This window comes from Pteropus alecto, unplaced genomic scaffold, assembly GCF_000325575.1.
Source record: "Pteropus alecto unplaced genomic scaffold, ASM32557v1 scaffold71, whole genome shotgun sequence".
NCBI lineage: Eukaryota > Metazoa > Chordata > Mammalia > Chiroptera > Pteropodidae > Pteropus > Pteropus alecto.
This window is the reverse complement of record NW_006433024.1, coordinates 7,291,782-7,298,041: the sequence shown is the minus strand read 5'-3', so window position 1 is coordinate 7,298,041 and position 6,260 is coordinate 7,291,782. Positions and strand designations below refer to the sequence as shown.

Here is a 6,260-nt window from a genome sequence, read left to right as displayed (position 1 = left end):
TTCATAATATATTATATGTATTATATAATTATATTAATATATACTATATATCTTATTATTACTATTAAAGTCCTTCGGTCCTGAATGAAAGAATATAGTGTAACATAATGCTTATAAACAAAAAATGTGATGAGAACTATGTGTCTTTAATTTTCAGTTGCTTCTGTGGTAGATTGAGCTTTCCAACATGGCCACAGTAAGCTATCTCACTCTCCATGTTTTTACATTGTACTATTGATACTCCTCCTATTAAAATATGGAATCTCTGTAGGCCTATGTCTATGATGAAAGTGACACTATATGACTAAGTCATATAAGGTGATACAGTTTCTACCAAGAAGTTCACTCTTAGAACTTAGTCACCAGGCTGTGAAGAGGAAGAAAGATGACATAAAAAAGCCACATGTAACTATTCTGGCTGACGCCCTGAGTGAGGGTCAGTCACAGCTGACATCATTGTCTAGACCTGTGAGTGGGTGAGTTCTTAGATGATTTCAATCCTAGCCTTCGAGTCACTTCAAGTCTCTGAGTCTTCTCAGCTGAGATCTTAGGCATTGTCAAGCAGAGACAAGCCATCTGTGCTATGCTTTTTCTAAGTTCCCGACTCACAAAATACATGAGCATAATAAAGTGATTTTTATTTCATACAATTAAGTTTGGTTTTGTCTGTTATGCAGCAATAACTGACTGTAACAACTTCCATTTCTATTCTACTTTTGGAATGTTACAAATTGACAGAATTTCTGAAATAATACAATTAGAGTATACGAGAAGCAAATTACCAGTTTGAACCAAACTTTAAGAGAAGACCATAAATAAGCTAAGGTCCATCATTAACTGTAAAATATTCCTTTTCAAATGTTGTTGAATTTTCTTGCTTGAATTATCCAATCATCTTTGGAAGGAAAGTTTAGCTTTCTAGGAATAATAGAACTATAGCAACAAGAGAACACATGTAATGTGTGGTGAAAGAGTTAATATAAACTATAGCCAAGTTTACTGCTAGAAATAAAATGTTTGTGTACTTATGTGTTTTTAGTATCCACCTTTAAAAAGAATAATTGTTTATTTCAAAATCAAGAAACTGTGTCTATATATACTTTCAAGAATAATTGTTATTAATTTAATAATGGCCTAGGATTGATTGTATGAGAGCTTAGACTGTGCCTGTCTTATTCTCAGCTATATTCTTAGAAACTAACACAATACGTATTTATTAAATGAATGAAGAAAATGCTGCCTGAAGCAACCCATAAACCATTCTTTCCTTTCCCTCAGCACTGTCTTGATCCTTCAAGGAAGTGTAACATGAATGAAATACAAGCTTAATTATAAAAATTAAAATGAGTATAAGTGATTAATCATTTCTCTAAGTGATTATTTAAGAAAGCAGATAATCTTTAAAAAACGTGAGTCGGTTTCCTTATCTACAGATGTGTAAGCAAGGCCTTAATTAATTTTTCACTGATTGCTAGATTTATTTTACTTATATTACTTTGCTTAGTTTTTTCCCTCTCTATAAAGGATAATCCATAAGCATATACATCACTTTGACATCTACATGTCCTTGAGAAAATAATCATAGCCTAATCCTTGTGAGTCCAGCATTTACAGAAAACATTGTTACTCTATTTTTAAAAACATCATGAATTTGATAGTAATTCTGTATATAATAATTTACAAGTATAAACACTCGCTTTTAAAATATACAGAAATCAGAAAGTGCTATATTTTATTATTCCAGTTTCTTTATAGTCTCTGGTGTTTTCAGCTCTTAATTCCTACTATGCAAATATATTGTACTTTTTCTTTATGTTGAAGAATATTTTTGAATATGATGGGAAATATGAAAACACAAGATGTTACATTACAGAAATACTCTATTTAAAGCATCTTTGTGGATTTAAACACTGTACTCACTGTACAGTTTGCATGTTAAAAAATTCTGTTTATAGCGACTGTACAAGGCTATTTTAACAACCACGTTTCCTTTTTTCTACTGTGAGTCTTTGATATTCAGCATCCAGTATCAAATGATCTTTAAAGGGGTACGTGTATCTGACCAAACAGTTTAATTTTTAAATTAATCATCTGGCCAATTTAATGGTAAAAGCAGTCATTTCGAAAAGAACACATCACACCAACTTGTTCAGCTCCTGATCTCTTTGGCCAGGGAGGGAAAAATGAGAGGAGAGCTTGAAAGGCACTCAGCCAACTAAAGCGTGATTGCTGATTAAATAATTGTTTTAAATGATTGGAGTCAAATTTATTTGCTTGGTTCAACATAGTTTAAAATAGATTTTGGAGGTCAGTCCTTTAAGCATTGCACGTTCAGATGCATGCTGACCTAATGCATATTCATAACTCGTATGACATTTTTGAATGGAGTAAACTGCCTGAAACATTTTTCAAAATCCAGTTGGCGAGAAATAAACTTTTAAAAATTATATGGTATGAAAATTCCATGTATAACAGAGGAAGTTAACAAAAATGTTATGTCTCTAAAGGCCAAGATGGGGGAAGATGAAGGGGACAGAGGGAAGTAAGTGCTTTGAATAGAGGAGGTTCAGGTTTCCGTTCCAGAGAGTAAGTTCTAACTCCTCCCTAGATTGGGAGGAGACAGACAAATGATGGGGTGGCAGAGACAGTTGGCATGTCCCAGCACCTCAGATAAGGGACCGGCTGTGGGATATCAGGTCGATAGGGGAGTTTGTATGAGGGTCATCTCAGAGATAGCATGGAGCAGCAATTTTCAAAAGCCAGATGGCCCGGACTGGCAGTTGGCAACAGCATTATTGGTCATAGGCACAATTTAAAAAATGACAACCTCTATGGATTAAGACTTTAGCTTCCTCCATGTTTAAATTTCTGTAGGCAGATAGGGAGTCCCAAAATTACTCAAATTGGAATTCCTGTGTGTCACTGTGAAAGCTTTAAGGCAATTGAATCTGATTTAGAGAAAAGAAAAAAAAAATGATATCTCTTGCGTCTTTTGATTGAAATAAATTTCATACTTGTACAAATATTTATATACATATCTACATCTGTATCACTCTGAAAATATGATAAAGAGGTAGATAGATAGATAGATATTCCTGATCTTAAGTATTCAAAATGTAGGTCATTGTTAGTAATAATAATTCTTCAGAACATAAAATACATAAAATATTCCAGCATGTAAATTGGGTCATTCTTCTCACTGTGAATGCTAGTTTGTTTTAGTCACAACAAAACTATATGTACATATTTCTTTAGATTCATTTTGATACAGTGTAAGGAATTCTACTTATCTCCAGCTCAACTATCTCAAGGCAACTTACTCCTATAATTTTACTGGTCCATGGGAGTTCTTAGTCCCACATAGGCTACCAAGAATTGGGAATTTAAATGTCATACCAAATATGCAAAATTCTGATCATTCTGATGATTAATATATATAGCATGTATCATATTTCAAAAATAACATAGATATGTTTCTCAAGCTTGGTTTTGAGAAGCACTTAAAAAGATTTTTTGTTTTTGTTCATGGTTATATTCTCAATAAAATGTCTTAAATATTAGTGAATTAATACAAAATTATTATACTTTCAAAGAGAATAAATTATTCTCCACATTTCCAGATTGTTAAAAATGCAGGGACTCATTCTATAATAATCAGCAATGGCATTCCTAGACTTGGCTCTTTACAACCTTTATTTTTTTACATATGCATTGTTCAACAACTTGAGGCTTCTTTTTGCACCCAGAATTGGGATTTCCATAAGTCAGCTCCCAAATGAACATTTAATAATGTTACATGCAGATACTGTTTTTCCAGCCAGGAGAAGAATTTGATCAGAATCATCATCTTTGGCTATAGTGTCTGCAATTACTTAAACGCTTCATTCATGTTTTGTTGTCAAATTAAAAAAAAAAAAAAAGACCAAGAAAGAAGGTTGAAGCTAGTGATAAAAGAGTAGGTTTCCTTAACTGGATAAAATAAAGACGAATGTGAAAATCATTGGTCTTCCAGAAAGAGGTGATTCTTTAGCCTCAATTCAACTCTCATTGAACTCAACCTGGTTGCTCTTGACTATTCAGTTTTGAAAACAAAAGAACAAATGATAGTACATGTTTGAAAAACTGTAGCTAAACTTTGAAGTCAAGCAGAGATTCTATATATTCATCCTATGCACACAGAAATTCTTTAATAATGTGCAGATCTTTTACCCATTTGACTTTACTTCATGCTTTTGATTGATGGGAAAAGTAGAATCTTCCAATTTCTCAGTGTATCTGCCTTAATTTAATATGTGCAGTGTAGACAGTGTTGGCTTTGAAGTTGGGAAATAATTTGGTTGCAAATCTTGACTTTTCTACTCATGTGTAACCTCGGTCATCCTAGAGACTGCCTCATACCAAGTTTTCAAGGAGTTATAAAGATGACACAATGATTTTAAAGTGGTTTATGTGGTGCTTACTTGTGGGTCAAAAACAGTATTTTCTTTCATTTCAGACTAACCTGTGATTAGAGTTATCTTCCTTTTTCCTTTCTGCCTGTCTCAATATTACACATTTTGAAGGACTTCGAGAGCATCCTATCTCAGTTTTAAAATTCATTTCAGACCATCTGCACAAACACAGACACATTTATACATATCATATAAATGTGTATATATTTATCTATATTATATATTTTTCTTATTTATTTATTTTTACAGCTTTTTGAGATATAATTGACATATAAGCGTTGGTAAGTTGAAGGTATATAATATGTTAATTTGTAATATGTAATATATAAGTGTATCAAATTAATATGTTATATACTTGTTTATAATGATTACCAGTGTAATGTTATCAAACACCTCTATAAGGTCATATAATCAACACTTGTGGTGACAAAATTTAAGATCTATTCTTTGAGCAACTTCCAAGTATACATCATTATTAATTATAATCACTATTGTGCACATTAGCTCCCTAAAACCTATTCATCTTGTGACTGGAGGCCTGTACAATATGACCAACAATATAGATCTATATTTTAAAAAGCTATCCTTGAGATGCCTAAATCTATGTCTATATACTCACCTTGATTCTCTCTCATAAACACTTTTATTTTGTTGCTATGTTTGAAAGTTATATGTTTACTTAATTTATCTTACCAAAAGACAATTAATTCTTTCAGGGCAGTGACTGTGTCATAGTCAATGACTTGTCTTAGACACGTTGGCTGACTAAGCCAGCATTAAATGTCATGGTCAGAGATTGAAGAGAGCTCTTCAGGGATCCAAGGACTTGCTTCAGGAGGCAGAGGAAAGGTGTGCTGTGTACACAGATTGTTACTCACCTGATAGTGGTGATTTGGCCAGATGGGCATGTGGATAATTCCATTCAGTAATTACCGAGGACTCCTTGGAGTGTGCTTTCTCTGGACTTGGGTACAGTTTCTCCCAATCTAGACACCAGCCTGGTTAGCTCTGGAGAAAGAAAAGAAGGCCCGAGTGGCTGACTTGGCTCATTCAGCGGGAAAAATTACTTTTAAGAAAATCCTTTTAAAAAATCCTGAATTTTCTGGCTTATTTACCTACACAGCCAATGTTCATAGGAGGTGCAGCTAAAAGTCCATTTCACCTGCACCATCCAGGGAAGCTGGACAAGAAGGCAGGGACGTGAGGTTACATTTTATTCGCATATGACTCAGCCCCAACCTCAGCCTTGGCAATGCTTGAGTGACTCATTTTTTTGGCACTGTCTTTGTTAACTCCTGGGATCAGAAGTGTCCTGTTTACATAGCCTCACATATGGCTGCTCACTCAGTTTTTTGTTTTGAAGAAGATGAGAGATGTCTGCTTCCATCCTCGTAATTGTTTGGTAGTGTTCACTGACCAGAAAAATGACTTGGTTATGCTTCCCCTCCCACTCAATGTCTTATCCTCTTCCTGTCAGCAGGCCGACCCTTCCCCACAGCTTCTCCCATAATCCCTCAAATGTAAAACCCTTTCTTTCCCTTTCAGAGAAAGTGCTGAAGGCCTGGATTGTTTACGTTAGCTCCTGTAGCATACTTTTAATATGTAATCTTTTCCTAAGATCCAGGGGTGGATTTTAACACAATTTCCCATTCTTATAGTTTGAACAGCATTATTCTTCTTTTTAGAAATGATTCTTAGGCTTCAATACAGATGCCACATAAATGGGGACCTCTCCTAAAGTAATATTCACTCCGGGGATGAGTAACAGGCTGGCAGCACGGTGGTCTCTAGGGACAGTGCCATCAAAGA

At 34.3% G+C, this 6,260-nt stretch overlaps 1 long non-coding RNA gene across 1 annotated transcript in view; it reads right to left on the bottom strand.

Moving 5' to 3' along the window:
• Window positions 1-5,681, bottom strand: part of LOC107195410 — a 42,609-nt gene extending 36,928 nt beyond the window's left edge. Inside the window, exons 1-2 of the long non-coding RNA XR_001516537.2 lie at window positions 5,567-5,681; window positions 5,330-5,459 (exon numbers count right to left, since the gene is read on the bottom strand). This is a non-coding gene — a long non-coding RNA (uncharacterized LOC107195410). The remainder of the gene's footprint in view (window positions 1-5,329; window positions 5,460-5,566) is intronic.
• Window positions 5,682-6,260: the final 579 nt, after the last annotated feature.